General features: G+C 44.7%; 1 protein-coding gene across 11 annotated transcripts in view; it reads left to right on the forward strand.

Annotated features, from left to right (window-relative positions):
• The window catches only part of SOX6 (SRY-box transcription factor 6), a 633,064-nt gene that overhangs the window by 35,747 nt on the left and 576,677 nt on the right, over positions 1–20,640 (forward strand). For 4 of the 11 annotated variants that reach the window (XM_072793935.1, XM_072793936.1, XM_072793934.1 and 1 more), the window contains exon 3: positions 7,453–7,632. The gene's annotated coding sequence lies outside the window, so the exon portion shown is untranslated. Of the gene's footprint in view, positions 1–7,452; positions 7,633–12,042; positions 12,443–12,986; positions 13,284–13,887; positions 14,042–15,687; positions 15,966–20,640 lie in introns of those variants that run through there. The other 7 variants (XM_072793942.1, XM_072793947.1, XM_072793954.1 and 4 more) reach the window with 5 other exon arrangements.

Below are 20,640 nucleotides of genomic sequence, written 5' to 3' on the forward strand. Positions count from 1 at the left end.
TATTGTACCTACCTCCTCTTTTTGTTTTAAAAATATCTTTTCCATTTTGACAGAAGTAAATTTGAAAATGTCAGGAGTAATTTAGTAAATAACCCATCTGAGCAATAGAAATACCCTATTTTTGTTATTTATTCTCTGCTGAATAAGAACAAGAAGCAACATGGACAATAACCAAAATTAGAATTGATCTGTTATCTGTAGTAGAAACTGAAAACACTATTACTGTGATATAGGCAGGAGATAAATGCTTCATGAAGAAGATTCATTATTAAAATTTATTTTCAGAAAATAGAAATGTCCAAATACTTAAGAAATTAAACATTTTTAAGGTGCCTAGCATGATGCTTGGTTCAAGAAATAATACCAAAAACAACAGTCGTATTTTAAGGGTTTTTGTGTGTGTGTGTGTGTGTGTAATATAGGTCCATGATTATGACAGACAACTTTTAAAATATTCATTTGACATTTTACAATGTAAAGCTAGATTGTTACTGCCTTGCAGGGTCACATGATTTTCAATTTTATCATTGTATTTTTTTCATGATGGTGGTATAGTAGTTAATTGGTTGGTCTTCAGTTGTGTAGACAGTGGACACCTGGCTTACTTGGACTAACACTTTTTTTTTTTTTTTTTTGGACTAACACTTTTATACCAATAAGTAAAACTTGGTAGGATAGATTATCTAATGCACAGATCTTACGCTGTAGTTATAGTGTTAAGAAGTCCTTGTTATTATGAATGTGCATTATGAGTATATTGTACACAGTCCTGGTATGCAAATGTGTAGCATTCAGAGAAGTGAAATAATTCTGTGTTATTATTATCTTTGTAAATTACATCTTAAGAGTTTTTGAGGACTTTATGATGGCAGTTTTCTATAGTCACAGTCATACAGTATGTGCAGCACAAAGTGTTTTCTTTCACTATTAACAATAACTGAGCCAATGAAAATGCTTTTTAAATATACACTCGGCGAGCAGTTATCTGGCTCTTCCTTCTTACTATCCACAAACCATCTTTTATCGTCTTTTAAGGCAGCATATGAAACAGCTTTGTAAACATCTGTTTTTCATTGTTAATTGTCAGGAAAACTGGGGATTTAAATGCTTCTTTGGAATCCTCTTAATCCTATCAAGAAGAATAAGTTATGTATGTTTATCTTTTCTTCTTTAGATTGTTTCTTTACCATTAAAAAAATACACACATAATGTCTTTATTTTTCTAAAAATTACTGTCAGTATTATAATATTTTTATAGATATTTTGAGGATATTGCTTTGTAGTAATTAATTGGAATTATTAACAACATAGGCTACATTGTATCTAAAAAGATGTATGATAAATATGGGCTTAAATATAATTTGCCTTTTCAAATCATTTTCAGAGTTTTCTTGGGCATAGTCCATTTCAAAATGTGGAATGAGAGAAAATATAAGGAAAAGGTATTTGTCAACCAAAGAACAGATTAATTAAGAGCTCCAAATCATTTGCCATATTTATTCTTTAGGAAATATATGCTTTCTTTTCATAAGCTTTTTATGTTCCAATAATTGAACCATTAATGTCAATGGAATCTTTTTGGCAGTGACATACTAAGAGGGCTTTTGCAATAATACATGTGTCTTCCTTCTAAGTGAAAAGGATCTGTTGCAATAATTACTTAAAAAATATTAAAATTCTGCACCAGTTTTTTGAATTTATAATGTAAAAGCAAATGCACCTATCTCTAGAGAACAGAGAGAGCATCCATAATTTAATAATTAAGTAATATGTAATAACCAATAATTTTTGTTACCTAAAAATAAACTTAAAAGTAACAAAAGTATAAAATACTAAGAGAAGTAGTTGATTGTTAATGAAAACTTTTTTTCAGAATGTGTTTATTTTAAAACATTTTATGACCTTTATTAAATTGCTACCTTTTCATGCAATTAGAATGCGTTGTGCATTTTTCTTTTTAAAAAGGCTTGTACTTTATTAGTTTCTAAACTGGTATAAATTAGAAACTCACTATTCACTATTTATATCGCTTTTTCAGTCTTTGCTTTTCAAACTTGTATTGAAGTGATGTAGAACTAGGCCTTATCACTGCATATAAAATTAATTGAAATGACATATTGTTGCAGTTTCTATGGCAACCATATCATGATGCTGATGCTCTTAAAAATTTATAAACTATAATCTGAAATATGCTAATTCTAGTGAACATAGTTAACACTTATTTGCTTAATATTCAGTTTAGTACTAAACTTCATCAACTTGGAAAGTAGGTTGATAACATATTGTATATGATTAAAAGGGGTTTTGGTATTGAGCTCTTGAGTTTAAATATTTTCTCCAGAAACCTACTATTCTAGAACTTTAAGTGTGAATAAGTGAAGCTTTTCATTTCTTATTGTCTTAAACAGACATGAATTAGCATGAGGATGATCGTTGTTGCAGATTCTCTATATTGCTGTCTTCTCCCCCTATTAAAAAGATAAAATATTCAAACCTAATGCAAAACATCCTGATGAAAACTTAAAAATTCAATGAAATCCAATGAGTTATTTAAATAATTGCAAACATTTAGACACTGTGAACACTGATTTATATTTTAGCTTTCATTTGTTTGACTTTAGGTAGATAATATCTTTATCTTATATGTATGATTGTGATACATATTAGAGACATCAAACCAGAAAGTTACAGAGTAATTTTGCACAGCACTTATATTAAAGACTGATTTGAAGGTATGGTTTGAAGTTTCCCTTAGAACAGGTTTGAAAGTAAAATACATAAAATATGTTATTTGGAATTGGATAGTGACTATAGATTGTTTTCAAATAAAGCTTTTTTTTAGATACACACTTTGGTAAGTCAGAAGAACTTTTAGAAATGTCTGTGGTTGGTTAGTAAAAATATCTGAAGTAATTTAAACAGTATATGTCAAGTAAAATTAATTAATATCATATGTAATTATCAAATATACTTCTACAACAGAATACTTCTGCTGGCATATTTGGTAAAAATAATTTTCAGTATATTAAGTAAATTTCAGCATTGTGCAAATTTAATTAATATTTATTAAATCATAAAAGTGCAAAAGATCCTTAAGTAACACACTTTTAATTATTTGCTTTGCACATATATTGCAGTCAATAAATATTTAAATGTGAATAAAAATGTGGAAAACAAGCAAAAGTCTTCAACATAATTGTGATATTTAAAAACACACACAAAAGAAATCCTCTATTTAGAAAATTTGAAAGTAGCAATCTGGGATTTGGAGGAAAGATTTTTAAGTAACAAATAATACAATTAGAGAATTTAGTTAAATTGAGTTTTTTAAAAAACAATGCTAACACAATAATACAGAAAGCCTACAATTGCTGAGGTAAATTATCAAATCTTTAAAGACTAGTAATATTAGCAAATTATTGTTTTATTGTTTGATATTTATCTGTGAGCAGTCTTACACCATTATTTTGTGTCCCTTGCTTGTCTTTTATTAGACACTGGAATGGAACTGTAGGATTTATCAAATGTTTCTAGTGTGGTTAAGGTGTACACTGAATGAAGTGATAGTCATCTTAGAGGTTGTAAACCTGAGATTTGGGAAGAGGTAAGTGTTAGGAAGGGAGGCACATATGAAGGAATGCACGTGCTTTACCAATAGTACTTAATGATGGAAAGGTTACATGATATCCCAGAAGAATGCTATTTGGACAAGTACTTTGAATTTTAGTGAATGAATGTTATTTCTGTGGTTGAATTATCCTATCAGTCTTTATCATATTTTTGCTTTCTGTGGTTTTTGTGATATTCATGCTTACGTATGTAATTATTTAGATTACTTTTAGAAAAATAATTCTATGTTTCATTGTAAGACAAACATTTGGATAGAAATTTCACTTTTCATCTGGATCTTTTAGTGGCAGTTTTGGCAGCCCTACGCTATAAAACAATCAGTACTTTAATAAATAATTTTCTTTCACATAGCATTTTAAAAACATTAGGTCTGGCATTTAAAAGTATTAGGTCTGATATGTATTTTTGAGGGGGCATTGGTAGAGGTTTATATTTTCTGGTTTCTACCACATTCCTTCTAATGGTGGTTTTATTTCAATATATTTTTGCCATTGATATTCTACTTATAGTACAGTGAGGCGTATATGCCAAATAGTGACAAGTTCTTCCATGTTGTTAGAATTTTGATTTAAAGATCATGGAATTGGTGCCTGACTGCCCATGTGCCTTGTGTTGCAGTTTTATAGTCACTGGTCTTTGGTTTTTCTTTAAATGAGATTTCTACCCAGGCTTAGTTTCTGGCAGTTACATTAGACTTCCTGTGTATATCCCTTTCACTTAAAAGAAGATGAACTGCCAGGATTATGTATGGTGAAACCAAGGCCCCTCTAAGATAAGGCTCTGGGGGCACTGTACAAGTCTAATGTTCTTCCATGAGGCTGGCCCACCCCAATGTGACTAAGAAATGAGATAATTTGAGGGCTATTACATATTTAAGGTTTTCATAGTGGATTAGAATAGTATTACTTAGCACAGGTGTTTCTATAATTGGGATTCCCTGGGAAAATTCAGTACTGTATTCAAACACTTAGCTTTCTACATGAGTGGAGGAAGATCTAATGTTAATTTGCTAGGCTGTGGAGAAACCAGGGAATGGGGGTCTGGCTTGGGGGCCTGTTGCCTCTCTCTTTGAAAACATATTTCTTGTCCATTATTAGCACTGGGTTGCTGTGGTTCTCTTTTTAAAATTTAATATATTTCATTAATTATTATTATTACAATGCTGACCAAAATAGTGAAGGCCCCTGTTAGTGCCCATAAGGGGTGATTTATGGCCTCCTTTAACACAAGATAGCTCCTGAGTGTCCTTTTTCTTGAGATAAGTAAAATTATTCTTCCTCTCCTTTGATAAAGCATTGCATTTAAAGAATGTCTATGTACTCAAGTGGTAGGGAAGACCGAGGCACCCTGGCTGCACATTTCACTGAGGAGGATGGACTTAGAGTAGCTTTGCAGAGGTCCCCAAGTCTTGAAGGCAGCGTCCAGGCATAACAAAGAACAACCACAGTTATTTCAGGAGTAGGTAGGAGATTCCTAAGTCTGGTGTCCTTATAATGCAAGGTGTGAGTACAGGAAGACAATGTGTGTAAAGGGTTTCAGTAAGATAGGGGTGGGAAAGTCGAAAATCGCTGAAATAAGTATTATTTTTTACCGAATCCATTGTTAGACAATCAGAAAGACTGATTTTCTGAGAAATGGGCTACTATGGAGCTAAGCGTTCAGCTCTCGCAGCAGGCGACTGGGCTGCCTGAGCGTCCTTCTCGGGCTGGTGCAGTTCTCGTCCGGGAGCCCGCCGCTAGTGACCTTGGGTCTATCTGGCAGCTCCCGGAGTCCCTTTGTCTTCTGCCCCAGGGCACAGAGCGAGCGGGAGTGGCGCCCCAGGGAGTGCGGAGTCCAAGTTGAGCCGAGGTCACTTAAAAGAGAGAGCTGGGTCCTCGGCCAGGACTGGAACGGATGCTTCACCCCTCCGAAACTGCCTGCACCCCTCGCCACTGGCCTGGCAGTTAGTGCTTGAAGTTTCGGGGCAGCAGCGCCGGCCTTGGAGCTGCAGGGTCCTTGGCCCGGAGCTTTGTACTTTGCAGGGAGAGTGCGCCATCCTGGGCTCTGGGCTATTGGTTTTAGCTAGCGTGCAGTCTCAGCCCTCTTGTCAGCCCAGGTATCTGAGAGCAAGCAGGACTCGCTTTGCTCAGGGGGTCTGCTTGTGGGCCCTCCTTCGCTTCCCTTTCTAGCGGTCCCGGCTGTCACGCCGGCGGCAGGGCCAGTGTCCGCGGGGTTGGTCTCCGCCAGCCGAGAGCCGGGCGCAGTCTTCCGCTCGACCTGAAGGTGGCGACTTAGGCACACAAACAGAGCTCGGCCAGCCGGAGAGGTTGGCACCCTCGCGGTTCATCCACGTAGCATCCCAGTTTTCCCGCTGCTCTCCAGCGGGCTGAATTGACGGTGAAAGGGACTTGAGTTTAGACGAGGAGTTCGGCCCGATTGTCAGAACGTGTGTGTATCTCTCTGTGCGTCGGTGTGTGCGCGTCCGGGCGCGCAGAGGCGGCGGGAGCTGGTGACCTGATAGAAACCCTGGGCGGCCCGGTTAGGGACGCCGCGAGTCTCCCCGGCGGCACCTGGGCGGGCGGGGGCGGGGGCCGGGGCCGGGGCTGCGGGAGTGCCCTGCAGCCCGAATAGCCGCGGTCCGTGAGCAACCCGCCGAGGGACCGCGGGTTTGGTCGCTGCAGCCAACGGTAGAAGATTTGCTAATTTCGTCTCAGTGACACCCAGAATCTATGAGTAGAGAGATCTGGAAAATAAAGCCCTTCGTCGTGCTGTGCCCTTCTCCGGGGTGCACGCCCGCTGACCCGAGTGGGAGGGGTCCTTGGGGGTGGGGAAGAGAGGCACAGACATTGAAAGAATAAACGTGCGATAGTCACACAGTCTTACCTCCGGGACGAAAGGACACGGTTCCTAGAACTGAGATATCCATAGCCAGTCTGCATCCCAGCTGTTTCTCTCCCGTAGCCTCTTTCCTGCCTAACACAGCCTTCTGACTAACTTGGACAAGGCTTAGCTGGCCCCCTCCTTTTTCCCTCTCTCTCTCTCTCTCTTTTTTTTCCTTTCCAGACATTCCCTAAACTCAACCCAGGGCAAATCCAGAAGTCGGTACAGTACAGAGCTTCCATTCAATCGTGGGGGGGGAAAATCCCGTTTACAGTTTCTCCCAGGCAGATGGAAGAAGTAGATGGTTACGGGACTTTGGAGGGGTGCATGGGGCTGGCATGGGGTGTTGGTGGCAGGGAAGCGCGATTTCTCTTAGGTCTTGGTGCTGCAGGTAAGGTTCCCAGATTCCAGCTGCCCTCGTGCTGAGCTGCGGTGGTGGGTGAGAGTGGAGGGCGATCCTCGTCTGATTAGTGGGGAGCGGAGGAGGGTGGAGTGTATGTGTGGGAGGGAGGAGGAATGGACCCTGGACAGGCTCCACGGACACATTGTCTTGGTTTGTGTCTGTGCCTGGTCTATGCTGCTGCCTCTGGAGCCTTTTGAGTAGGGTAGTATGCCCTAGGCTTTTTCTCCCTCCCCCACCCCTCCTTTTAAAATGTGTTTAAAAAGAAGTGAATATCCTTCTCAAATGAGTTAAAAATCTTTCTTTGACTTTCCATTTGAGATGTCAAAAAGATTAAATAAATGAAACTTTATTTGACCGGGGAGTTTACCCAGAGACTCAACGACATCTCGGGTCTTTGGCCTTATTCTAATTCCATGGTGGTAATTACCCTTCGTTTCTTTAAGTGCAATAGATTTATTGCCTTAGAGACTATGCACAGTTTGATTGAATTATTCATTTTTTTTTCTTTGGTGTAGACTGCATCTGGGGACTCTGATGTGACGTGTAGATTTTTTTTTCAGGAACAAAGGGAATGTGGAAATGAAAGAGAGAGGGAGAGAGAGGCTGGCAGATGTAATGAGACGCGGTGAAGGTGTACGCAGACTGGCACTCCCACTCCTCCCTTCTGCTCTCACTGCAGCCCTGGGTAACTCGCAGGCTAACACAAACAGCTTTTCTCCCGCAGCCTGCCCTCTGTCACTGTAAGTACATCAGCCTTCTCTTATCAGCATGCAGATTCCAGCCACGCACTCCCCTCGCTCGGCTTTGCACCTTAGACAGCAGAAGCACATTTAAAAATTAACTTTCCTAAGCCAGGAAAGACATGTCTGTAAAACTTATTTTTGATTTATCTTTATTTTTCTTTGAAAAAAAGTTCATGCATTTTTACCACTTTTCCCCACCTCCTTTGTGGCGGTGCTGCTGCTACTGTCGCCACCGCTGTGGTCTTCCCAACAGGATGATGCGCAGATTCAAATGAAATTTAACGTTATTGTCTAGCCACTTAAAGTCCAGGGACAATGCCTTGTCCTTTTGCAAAATGACGTCTTAAAGAACACAGAGCATTATTCACAGTTTGTTTTTTGCTTTTGTTGTTGAAACACGAGTTCCGACCTCTTTGAGGTAGAGTCCCAAGGGCACTGTTATTTGGGAATTTGGGTTATTTGGTTACACCAAACTTAAATGAAGTGCAGTGGGCTACTGAAGTGCTGTTATGTTTGTTATCCCTGTTTAAGGAAACCAATTGCTAAAACTTTTCTCCGTGCTGTAATTAAAGTTTTCAACTTCTTCCTTTTTGGCTCTTTATACTCTTTCACTTATTCTTCGTTTCAGTAAAGTTCTCATTCCCCGTGTTTTGGAAGTAAAGACATTTATATTGGTCCTATTTATACGTAGCTCTAAAGCCCTTCCTGAAATAAGTTAGCGACCTTAAGATGTAGATCTGAATTGTTCACCCGCTGGTTGTAAGGAGACTTTCACAGCGAGAATTTGAGGTTTTAACAGTCGTTATGATTTTTGCGTGGGTGCTTTAAATATTAAATTCTTTAGCAGAATTCATTGCGTTGCCCTTCCCAAGTTCAGGCGGACCTTTCTCCAGGAACTGCGCGCGCCTTTCCTTTGCGGGTTCGCGCCTCTTCTCTGGAGGTGCGAGGCCAAACTTAGCAAAGCCGAGTTGCCTTTGCTGGTTGCTGTGCACAGGGACACCGCGACTGCACCGAGGCAGCTGTAGCTGCGGCAGGTAAGTTAGCCCCCCACGCGTTCGCCCCTCCTTCCCTCCTAGTTCCCCTAGCTCTGCGCCCAGGGTTCTCGAGCTCCGCGCGGTACTCCGACCCCCAGGGCAAGTGAGCTCCAGTGCGCCTGGATCTGGCGATAAGGTGCTTGGGTGTCCTACGCTGCCTGTGGAACTTCTCCGAGCCCGCAGGCCAGTGCGGACCAGGTGGGGAGCCCGGCACTTCAACTCGCTGGAGCGCTCTCCGCTTCGCCCCCCTGCGTTGTACAGTCGAGCCCGAGGCTGGAAAGGAAACCTTTAGGGCGCACCCCCCGCCCCCAGGGCCACGTGTCACCCCATGCACAGCCTGAAGTGCAGCGCCGAGACCCCAAACTTTAGTTTTTTAACTTTAGGGATCAATGTTGTGACCAGCCTTGGGGTTCCGCATTATCAATCTACTTTGGGATCAGTTTATTAGATAAAATCTAAAGAGTTCCTGCCGCTTCTAACCGGAAGGTCCACCGGCAGCCCAGTATTGGGGCCTTGGACTCCAGAGATCTTGATAATGTCGCCTTTCCCCCCTTTTTGCCTCCCGCCAGCGGCCTGCATCTAGTTGGCGGGGTCAGTCTTACCCCCCAGATCCCCAAATGCTGTGTGATTTAAAGAGATGGATGCGCTGGTGCTTGAAAAGCCAGACTTGTCGCAGCAACTCCGAGGAACCCAGTCGCATCCCAGCATTTCCGTCCAGGATGTTTCACCTCCCTCGGTGTAGCTCTTCCATGAGAAGTCAGGCTTTGGGATGGAAACTACCCCCTCATCTCTCTGCCCCAACTCCGCAGCCACTTAGGTCATTCGAATTTGACCTCATCAGGCTTTGGAGAGATTTTTTTTTTTTTTTTTTTTTTTTGCCCCACGGGTTGAGTTCCAGGGCAGGTGGCTGGAGAGTGTGAGACTCTGGAACCCGGCGCTGGGCCTGGCTTCTCTCATTTACAAAGCCAAAACCTAGAACAAACCCCAGAAAAGATTTGGCCCATGTCTACCTAGAAATGCTGGTCTGGGTTTGTCCCTTGGGCCTTGGAGGTCAAGGGGCATGCCTGGTAGTTCTGGGAATGCTGGGGTGGGAGGAACTGGCTGCAAGGTGCCAGGCTTTCTCTTTAATGGCCTCTAGGCTCTGGCTTCTTGGGGGGGGGGCGGTCATTTTAGTCCTGAAAGTCACTGTGGGCTATGGGGACACAATATTTCTTCTTGGGGACTAGCTGTCTTCTCAGCCCATAGTTATCAAGTCATTTTAAACTTAAAGTCCTTAAACTTCCAATCCTTAAATATCTTATTTCCTATTGGGGTAGAAGCATCTGGCTATTCCTTCTGCCCCACTAATCCGAGATGCTCACTCTCACCCTTGTTTCTTTATCCTCTCTTGTCTGGAGTTCATATGAAACCAAACATAAAAATCTACTTTAAGAAGCCAACATATGACTGACATCTCAGCTTGCTCCATCTTCTGTGCTTGCTGACTCCATTTTTTTTTCTAAGTTAATGTAACAAAGGTGAGGCTTTCTACCTTTTATCACTTTTATCAATTAATCTGTGGGCAGGCAGTCTTGTTCAAAATCTTGGCAACCTTAGACTGCTGTGAATTTTCTGACTTTCTTAGTCATGATTCCTGTCCATATCTTCTTTCACAAAGTCCTTGTTTATAAAGTGTCCCAAAGTAGCCATCTCGGATCAGTTTCTACTTAGTAAGGATTTTTCCTCCACAAATCTCTGCAGTAGTTACATAGGTATGTCAGAAACTCTCTTCCAGCTTTTAATTTTGATGTAATTTTGACTCTCCACTGACCTTAGAGTTTCTGGAATCTAGTCTATCTTTTTGGGCCTGGGTTAAGGCAGGCCAACCTGACTTGGTGCACACCGCCTCGAGTTAGCTCTGTGTCTGCTGCTGTCAGTGCTGGTTTTTTCATCTATTTCTTTTACTCTGCATCTCTACTACCTGACACCAAGATTATCCCCTCCCTACTCGGTCCCTCAGCTTGCGTGCACTAAGACAAAGTTCCAGGTCTCTGCTCCTTTAGACCATTCTGTTCCCTTGCAAATCTTTTATCTACCCTACACATGCATCAAAGAGAATCTTTAATTTATGTGGGTTTTTGGGGGTGCCTTTTATTAATATAATTTCCTACACCTGACATGCATTTTTACATACTGTTCAGGGTGACAGAAACTCATTCCTTCTAAAACTTCCAAGCTACCCCTCTTGGAAATTGTACCTCCAAATCCTTTCCTCTACAAAGTTGAGGTAATAACACATAGATCACCCACCCAATTCCATGTAACACAAACTTATCCATATAAAAAATGTGGAATTATCTTATCTATTGCTGTAAAGGTATTTTTTTCTTCGGTAGTTTGGACATGTCTTGTTATTTCTAATTATTTTAACTCATAAACTCCATAATCACATGGTCTGCAGAACATTGCCATCTACATATATTAAGGATCTCCTATGTCAATTGCTTTTTCTTTTCTTTCAACTCCTCCTCCTCCTTTGAAAATAAATTTCTCTTCCTCCATTTACTGAGATCCTACTAACTGGTGTGTTTTCATGATTTCTGGTTCCAGCATCTCTTTTAAAAACTCTCTTTTGACCAGTTCCTTTTTCATTTTCTTTCATCCTTCTTATTATTCATCCTGATATTCACCCATCGTTCCCTCTCCCTGGTCTGTTTCAGCCCTGGTCCTTCCCTTTTTCTGTATCTCCCGTGACTCACTTTTGTGGTCCACTTCTGTATCTCAGTACTTGTTAACATTCAGCCCGTTCCTCCGCTGTCACTTAACTTTTTCAGAACACAGATTACCACCCCTGTATTTTCCTCTACCGCTTGCCTTCCTCCTCTTCCCCAGTTTGCTTTCTTTCTCTGCAGTTGTCTACCTTTGCCCCAGTGCAGTTCGCCTTCCTCTTGACTCCTCCTCCCAGCAGCCCCAGCCCTAATAGTGTTCCTTAGGTCGTCCTTTACTCCTCACCCAGTCTCTCTCCCACCTAATACTTGCCCCCATTCCCCTCTGACCCCAACTCTCTTCTTTGTCCCTTCCCAGTTCTCTCCCAGTAGTTGCTTCACTCTTTCCTCCCAGGCGCTTGCTCCCAGTTCCAACCTCCGCTCTCGCCGATCTCTGCCCTCTGTCTCCGGTTCTCTCTTGCCTCTGCCTCCCGCTCTTCCCTCCTTCTTCTTCCTCCGGCCCTCCCCCTCCCTCCCAGCTTCCCTGCCTGGCTCGCTGCCTCCCTCGCCTCTTGTCTCATCTTGCCTGTGTTGTCTGGGAGGGGAGCCCTGCCTCCTCTCCCTCGCTCAGATCAATGCCCTGGCCACTCACTTTCTGATGTTGCACGACGGGAAATGCTTTGAATACTTACGACATGGCCGCTCACACTGATTGCCAAGATTGACAGCACTAACCATCGCCTTCACTTGTTTCAAGGGGGGAAGCCCCTAGTCACCCCGCTCTGCGCGCACCTCCTGGCACCCCGGCGGCAAACTTGTGCCGGTCAGCGCTCCCCCCGCCTGGGGCGGGACACCCCCGCAGACTTGAGTTAACGGGCTGCGCCGGCCGCGGCGCTGGGGGGCTCTGCGCCCTTGCTCCCCGGGCGGTGCTAATTGACCCAGCATCGACTCCCCTTCCTTAATTTTTTCATTTTATTTTATTTTATTTTATTTTATTTGTGTCTTTCCCTTTTTCTTTAATGCCATTTGCTCCCGCGGCGCAGCGCACAAGGAGCCCTCCCGTGCGGTACCATCCTGGAGCCCGCCCAGGTAACCGGGACGGAGCGAGCGATCTAGAGAGCGAGGGAGGCAGAGCGAGAGCGCGCGGCCCGTTCGTGAGCTACCTGTTGGGGAGTCGGAGGCGGCAGGGGCCGGCGCCCGGGGCTGGGCCGCCGGCCCCGGGCGCCTTCCGCCTCTGCCCTTCCGGGCCGCCTCGGGCTTAGTTCCCCTGGGCTGGGACCGAGGGGCTGGGGTCGGGCAGGCGGAGGGACGGGAGCCGAGCGCGCGGAGCCCGGCGAGGGCGCGGGTTGCCGGAGCGGCGGCCGGCCGGCCCGGGCGGGTTTCCGTACTCGGCTGGGGAGGGGAGAGGGGAGAGGGGAGGAGGAGCGGGAGCGGGAGGAGGGCGCTCCGCGGGGCCGAGGCGGAGGGGGAGCGGAGGCTGAGAAAGCGGCCCGAGCGCCTGCCGCTCGCTGGCGGCCGCGCGGATCCCCAGGATGCGTCCCCCTCGCGGAGAGTTGTGCCTTGTTCCGGAGGCGGTGACAGATCTGCGTGGCGGGCTTCTGCTTTACTTGCCACCTCCCCACCCCACCCCCCCGCCCCAGCCCCCAAAATCCACTCCGAGAAAACACATGTTGTAGCTGTAGATAACCGTGCGTAGGACACTAAGGCAAAAAGGGCAGGGGAGAGAGACAGACAACGCAACCTTTGACAACAGAAAGCTGTTATCGCCATCCTAAGTATTCGTCCGGAAATCTGTCCGCCCTCTCGGCCCACCTCATTCCTCCTCCTCCGCCTCCCCGTAGAGATATTCTAATCTATGTAACTGGGAATGATATGAAAAAGAAGTCAGGTGGCTTAGAGAATGCACTTGTAAGTCTCCGTGAAGTTCGAGGTAGGTATTTCATTGAAGTTTGCGCAACCGTGTGATAGAGGAAGCTTGTGTGGCTGCGTGTGTAGTTCTCTCTCCCTCCCTCCTTCTCTCGCTCTCTCGCTCTCTCTCTCTTTCTGGGTGAGCAAATGCGTGTGTGCTCCGCGAGGGTTCAGATGGGACCGCCGGGTGGTCCTGCCCTCTGTGCCCACAAGAGGGCAGCATCCTTGAGGGCTTTGTGAGCGCCGCGTTTCTCGTGATCGCCGCAGGCTTGGGTTTAGAGAAAGTTACACCGAAACTTTCAAACTGATACCACATCTTACTGCGCGATATTAAAACAAAAAAAGAAAGGAAGAAGGAAACAAGGAAAAGAAAGAAAGACATAAAGAAAGAAAGAAGGAAGGGAGGCAGGGAGGGAGGGAGAAAAAAAAGAGAGAGAGAGAGAAGCGGAGGAAGAAGAGAGGGAGAGAAAGAGAAAAGAAAAAGAAAAGCCGGCGACCAGCCTACCCGGGGAGAGTCGCCGTCCCGGCAGACTAGGGGGAGGGCTGTTTTAATTGTGGGTTTGGCCGACTGACGACTGGAGTGCCCTCCTCGGCTGTCTTAGTTGTAGCCGGAGGTCATGTAAATCGACCTTAAAAGAATGCATAAGCCATAAATTAAAATAAACCCTCACCCAAGGGCTGATCCATAAAGTAGACAATATCCAACCTGGACAAAACGAGCTTTCCTTTACGAGCCGACTTAAACCGCATCCCCCCAAAAGAATAGAGACTAAATGCAAAGTAAGTTTCCCAGCGAATATTTTGTTTTCTTGAAAAGTGTTGCGTTGATTTCGCGGTGCGCCGGGCTGCGACGCCGCAGTTCCCCGGAGCGCTCCAGCGTCAGCCAGCCTCGGCCCCGGGCGGGGTGCGGGAGGTCGGGGCGACCCGCCGGGTCTCCGGGTCTCGGAACGCTCTCCTCTCCTCTCCTCCCCGCCCCCGCCCCCGCCCCCCGCCCCGTTTCGGTTTGGAAACTTTCGGCTATTTGTGGGGTGGACGCTGGCCGCGGGCAGGCGAGAGTCTAGGATCTCCGCGCTGTCCTACGGGGGTGAAGTTTAGCGCGAGGAGTTGATCGCGAAAACCCGGGTCGCTAGAAAACCGGGCCGCTGCCTTCCCGCCCCCGCCCGCGCCCCCCGCCCGCGCCCCCCGCCCTGCGCCCCGCGCCCCCCGCCGCCCCGCCGAGCGCGCTCCGGCCCCAGGGCCCCGCGCCCGCCGCCCCCAGGCCCCCGCCGCTCCCGCCCTTCCGTCCCCTCCCCCATTTTTGGACGTGACTTTTTACGATCTTTTTAGGAACAAACCAGCCGGACTCCAAGACCACCCGAAACCCAAGGCTGATCCGCGGTCCCCCGTGCTCGGGGCCGCCAGGGCGGTGGAGCGGGGCCGCGGGGCGCGTGGAGGGGGCGGCCCGGCGCGGGTCGGCGGGGGTCGGCGGGGCCCCGGCGCTCCGCCTGGGGCGCGCCCCCTCTGCCCTCCGCGCGCCGGCCCCCCGCGCCCCCGCCCCCGCCCCCCCCCCCGGCGCCCCGCCCGGGCCCCGCCGCGCGCCGCCCGCCGCGCCCTCCGCGGACACCGGCCGGGACCCGCCGCCCTGGGGCTCGGCCGGGGCGCGGGGGGCGGTGCTGCCGCCCGCCCCGGGGTCCAGCCGGAGCCCGGTCCCTCCCGGGGGAGCTGCCTGCTTCCGTCTCCCTTAAAGGGCCCGTCGGAGCCGGGAAGGGGCTTGTGCAGAGGCTGCCGGGGCTCGAGCTCCGGCTCCGGAGGAGCGGCCCGCGCGGCTGCGGACGCCAGATATTAGCCGCTCCGTTTCCCGGGCGCTGCACGGAGCTCTCAGATAAAAAAGAGAATATTGGTGTGTTGCGAGCAGATAAAAGGTGGTGGTTGCCTGCGTGCGTTGAGTTTTATTTAAGCTCTCCGAGGCTGACCAAGTTTGAAAAGGTTTGTTTGTACGAATTGCCAGATAATTGAACGCTGCCCCTATTTGGGGACTAAAAATAAGTCTTGGACTGTGCTGGCGGGGCCCGGCTGTCAGGGAGATGGGCTGTCCCCGGCTGCTTCTGTGTGTGTGTGTGACCTCCCCCGAGGGCCGAGCTGGAAGTTTGGGTCTCCAGGCGGCCTGACGCCGCGGCTGCGGCTGCGACCCGGGCTGGGCTCCGGACCTCCCGCCGCCCTGCCGATGGGCGCCGGACCCCGGCACGCACTCCCGAGCCCAGGCTTGGGCCCCGGCGGGGTGGCCCAGACCACAGCCCCGTGAGGTCGGCATGCGAGAATGCCCCTCTCCCCCCGCCTCCCCAGGGTCTCCTGTCTTATGCCCTTTATAGTCACATGCCCAGGTTTTCCCCCCCCACCCCCCGGCCCCCCGGAGGAGAACACACACAGCCCCGCCCAGTCTATTTCTAGGAGGTGGGTTTGGTGAATAAAAAGGTCAAGTGGTCGGGTCTGCAAGCTGGTCCATGGCGAGGGGGGACAGGACGGACACCTGGCAAGGACCGCCCCGCCTGTCCCCCCCACCCTGGCTGGTCCGCCCGCCCACAGCTGGCCTCCCCAGGCCACATTCTTGCACTAAGTGCGAGAGGCTGTGGGAAAAGCAATCCTGAACCGGCCAAGAGCCGGCGAAGCTGATCCCGCGATGGCATTTTGTTTTGAACAGTTGCTGGGGTTGACGTTTCCTCATAAGGTAAGGTGTCACTGGACGGTCGGCTGCCCAAATGCCACATGTATAATTAGCTTGCCCACTCAGCACCTCATCCCCCGAGGCCCATAGGCACGGGCTTGGCGAACTTGGTCCACTCAAATCTGTTGGGGGGCTGCAGGATTCCCGAGGGAAGGCCGAACCTACCAGGACAGCCCTGGGAGGCCCTGGCACCAGGGAACACTGTGACAGTTGTAGTCTTGTCTTTGATTTCTCCCCTCTCTGGTTTTCTCCCCCATCCCTTCCGGTTTCCTCTATTTTTCGGCTGAGGGGGAACTACTGGTTTAGAGGAGTAGATGGGACACCAGCAGCAGGCTATAGACTGAACGAGGACAGGAGATTCAGGGTAAAATCTGGCAGTGTAGGTCTTTTCCATACCCTTACCATGGGGGACGTCTGCTAAGTGCGCTCCTCTGTCTGCACTAAATCCAGTAGGACCAGCCCAGGCTTGACATTGTATCTTGGCTTAGGTAGGGCTTCAGGCTTCTAGTTTGGACTGTTCACCTGTCTGTGTTCTCCCTCTTAACTCCCATGCTAGAGGTCTGAGAGTTTTCTGTGCCCTGATTGCAGCTTCTGTTTTCCCCCTTCAGGCCTAGCCGCTTGGGGCTGCTAGTGTTCACTGTGGGGCAAGCCCGGAAAGACCTGCAGTCTCTTCCTGTACCACTGTTCAGCCTGGGGTTCTTAGGACCAGTGCCTTGTTTTCTCTGTACCCAGAATGGTGCTTGAACTTCCTACCTGGCTTCCCAGTCCCCAGCCTCAGGTCAGCTTTAGCCTGCACTCTCTGGTGGAGACCAGATTTCTATAGCCATGAACATGACCTTCCCTCTTTCACACTGTGCAGTAACGGTGGAATTCAACACTCAGCATTAGGTACTTTCACTAGTCTCCCTCCTGCCCTTGTTCCTAGGCCACTCAGTTATGTCTGATACCTACTAGAAGATTCTCTTTATTTTAAAACAAACAAGCAAACATCCTAAATCTTCCACAAGTTTAGTGGGATAGTATTAGCTTTTCTATGGCAGCAAAAGTGCACCTGTCTGGCAGGAGGTGGGGGGCACAGTTTATTTAGTTGCATTTGCCTTTTATTGAACCAGTAAAATGTTTCATTTTCTTTTAGTAGAGGAAAACTTAGGATTGAATTTTTAAAAACTCTACTAGGTCATAAATGAATTATCTATATACTTCTGAGAATATCTTCCTGAATACACATGTGTGAGCACATGGATAGTAGGCCAAATGACATGTAGATTTTTTTCTCCTACATTTTTGAAAGCCTCATAAATAAAGAGGGATTATTCCTATTCTAAAACAACAACAAGAACAAGACCAAGAACAACACCAAACCACCAAAAAAAAAAAAAAATAATAATAAATACTCCTTCAGACTCTGAAAGCAAGGAAGTATGAACCCACATATCAGATCTAGTTTATGACCAAAGACAGTAAGTAACCAGGACCTAGACAAGTGATAGGTCATCAATTCCTTAGGCAAACTGACGTCCCCTGTTGCTTTTCTCAAGTACCACCACCAACTCCTCTTTCCTCTCTGCTCTCTCACCACATTCCTTTACTTATGGTGGCAAAACTAGATGGTTTTTAATTCATTGTTTATCTTGTTTACTGTTGTTCTTAGTTATTGTTTTGGAAGTAATGAGAAGGAACTTTCACTTGTGTATACATATTTCTTAAAGAGCAAAAATATTTATAAGTTTATTGTTATGGAACATGATGCAAACTCCTACAATAGTATATTGTGTAGATACAACACTCAACATTATACTGTAAAGATAAGTGTAAAATATATTAAATGATAAAGCAGTATTGATATCTATTCCTTCAGCTGAGACTATTCTTTAATGAAGTCATTAACTAAATATCTAGAAGAGATGACATTTGGTAGGAATATTATACTGTCTGATGAACCTTTTTTCTTTAGTAGCAGAAAGCAACAGATTTTTCTTTTCTTTTTTTTTTTTGGTAAGGGAAAAACATACATTTAAAATATACTTAACATACTTAGCAAATGTTTCTTTTATAGGGCTTTAAAGTATATTACTTTAAATACATATGTGATAAATTTTGGTGTCATTATTGAGATTTTATGTCTGTGTCTATTTGACTTTTAGGAATTATGGGGTGGTGGTCCTTGATGAAATTGCTACACATCTTATATTGAAGAAATTAGTGACGTTTTAAATAATTTGCTTTCAATTACTGTAATAGGTACTAGAATAAATGAATTCTCTTTTAACAAGGTTTAATATACATTGACTTTAACCATTTCAATATTTTCTGTACTTTTCAATTTTGTTAGATTACATATTTAAGTTTGAAAAAATTCTCTTGTGAGGCAATTCATATACACTTTTTCACTATTTACAAACAGCATTTTATAGTACAGTACAACTAAAACCGATTGATCTAAGAGCTATTTTTTAAAATATAGTTTAGGGGTGCATATATATCAATTGATGTTTTTGAAGTCAAGTGAAACATTCCATCTAGCTAATGTGTCTGAGAGTACCATATCAGGCACAGACAGGTACTAGAAATGATAAAACACAGATAACATACAGCAAGATGATTCGCAGATGGGACGTATTATCTGCTGTCACGAAGTTAGATGGGTCATATTCCTGTTTTTTATTTTTTTATAAAATTAATCCAGGTTATTTCAGAATTACCAAGTTATATGGGTATGTGAGAATAGATTTTATTATAGAAGTCTACTAATAAGTGAACAAATATTCATTGCTTTTTAGAGGAAGAAATGGATTGTCTTTGCATTTGAATTGCTTCTTGTTTAAGAAATGTGGCTCTCTCCTATTTTTTTTCTTAAATAAGAAAATAATATATTGAATATTCTATGTTTTCATCCTAACTCTACATTTTCTACTGGTTAGATTATATTCTGAATCTCAGTATACTCAAGTAAAAAAAAAAAAAAAAGGCTGGCACTCTGATATAGTCTGTCTGTGAAGAGCAATTTTTATTGGATGTAAGTGCATTTTAAATATATAGCATATCTTTTTTGCCTGATATTCTTCAACTGTGATCTGAGAACTAATTGTTTTGGTGAGAGTTATATCTGAAACTTTCATCATCCTTTCATTACATATCCTTTATCCATTTATAGGAAGAGCGTTTTTATTTTCCTTGTTCTGTGGAAGAGGGTAAAAGCTTTTTAGGTAATTATTTTGTTTAGACATTTAGCCAAACTGGAAATAATTTTAAATTTGTGTTATGATTTTTTATAGAGCTTTTCAAGTTTTAAGTATGCATTGTCATAATTTGGATAAAAATATCAATTGAAGAATGTGGGTGGAGGTTTTAAGATGGAATATCATTTAAATCTACTAAGGCTCTCTCACCTCCAAAAAAGGGTACGGTCTGTTTTTCCTCAAATCTGTGGTCGTCTCAAAAAAGGGAACATGAAATCCTAAAACCTCAGAGAAGCAGTATCAGTTCAGTTCTTAACTGTAAATCCTTCATATCGTTGCTCAAAATATCCAACTTTACACCAATATTAGCCATTCTTTTTATAGTGACACCATGCTTAGTAAAAAACTTCTAAGCACTGAGGTCAGGTGTTGAGATTGGATTCTAGTTTATTTTTTATGAATCAGATAAAGATTTCTGTGCATGAGACCATATGTGAAGATGAGAGAACAAGAACATTTCCATATCAAAGGCAATATATCTGAGGCTGCATGGTAATTAAAATGCAGTGGTTTGGACTCTGTGCACTAGCACTTAAGCAGAGCATTGCCGGGACCTTGTGCATCATGCAGGCGGTTGCCTCTTGCATACTTCTTGAAATACACTTATAATTTTGTACAAACATTTATGCCAGTCCACACTTTTCTGTAGATAATTTGTATTTCATCCAAACCATTCAAAGTAGAAGTTATTTTTTGAGCTACCCCCTCATTATGGCTTTTGTGCATCAACTATTTTTATTCTAGTTGTTTGTATTTCCTTTTACCAGAATGATGCCTTGTTTATATTCAGAATTTCTTCTTGCTCCTTTAAGACCCCTTATGTATCACTCATATTTTACTATCCACTCAGAAAACTTTCATTTTTAGGAATGATGTGAATGATTTCCTGAGGTTAGTTGTAGGTACTGTGGTCTATTATAAACTAAGGAAATACATTTAAAAAAAAATCAAATGTCCAGTTATTTGTACTCTATAATACTGATAGGTTTAGTAATCCTTCCTAATTGCTCAGCATATAATGTTGGAAAAAAAAAAACCCTTTCAAATTGCTTAAAGGATTCCAAAATATTCTTCTTTACCTTTTAATGGCATAAAAATGTGTAGTGGCATTCCCTTTTGTACTACTACAACTGAAAAACAATCATTTGAAGCTATAGAGATCTTTATATTTATCTAGAGAGAGTTATCTTCTTTGCATTTATAGGGAGTTGTTTGGCTTTATTTATAAAGAAGTGGGTTAGTATCTTAACCTGTAATTATTTGGGGATTGAATAGTGAAATTAGAAAAATCTAACAATTGGTAGTCCAATGTTGTATATATTTCAGAAAATTTTGCATTTTTGGTAACTAGCTTAAATTTGCTGCTCTGTAATTTTGTAGATTTTCTATTTCCTATTTGCTTTTTCTCTATGAACATTCTACTCTGGCACATGTAGTAA

The sequence above is a fragment of the Canis lupus genome, chromosome 23 (genome assembly GCF_048164855.1).
Source record: "Canis lupus baileyi chromosome 23, mCanLup2.hap1, whole genome shotgun sequence".
Lineage (NCBI taxonomy): Eukaryota > Metazoa > Chordata > Mammalia > Carnivora > Canidae > Canis > Canis lupus.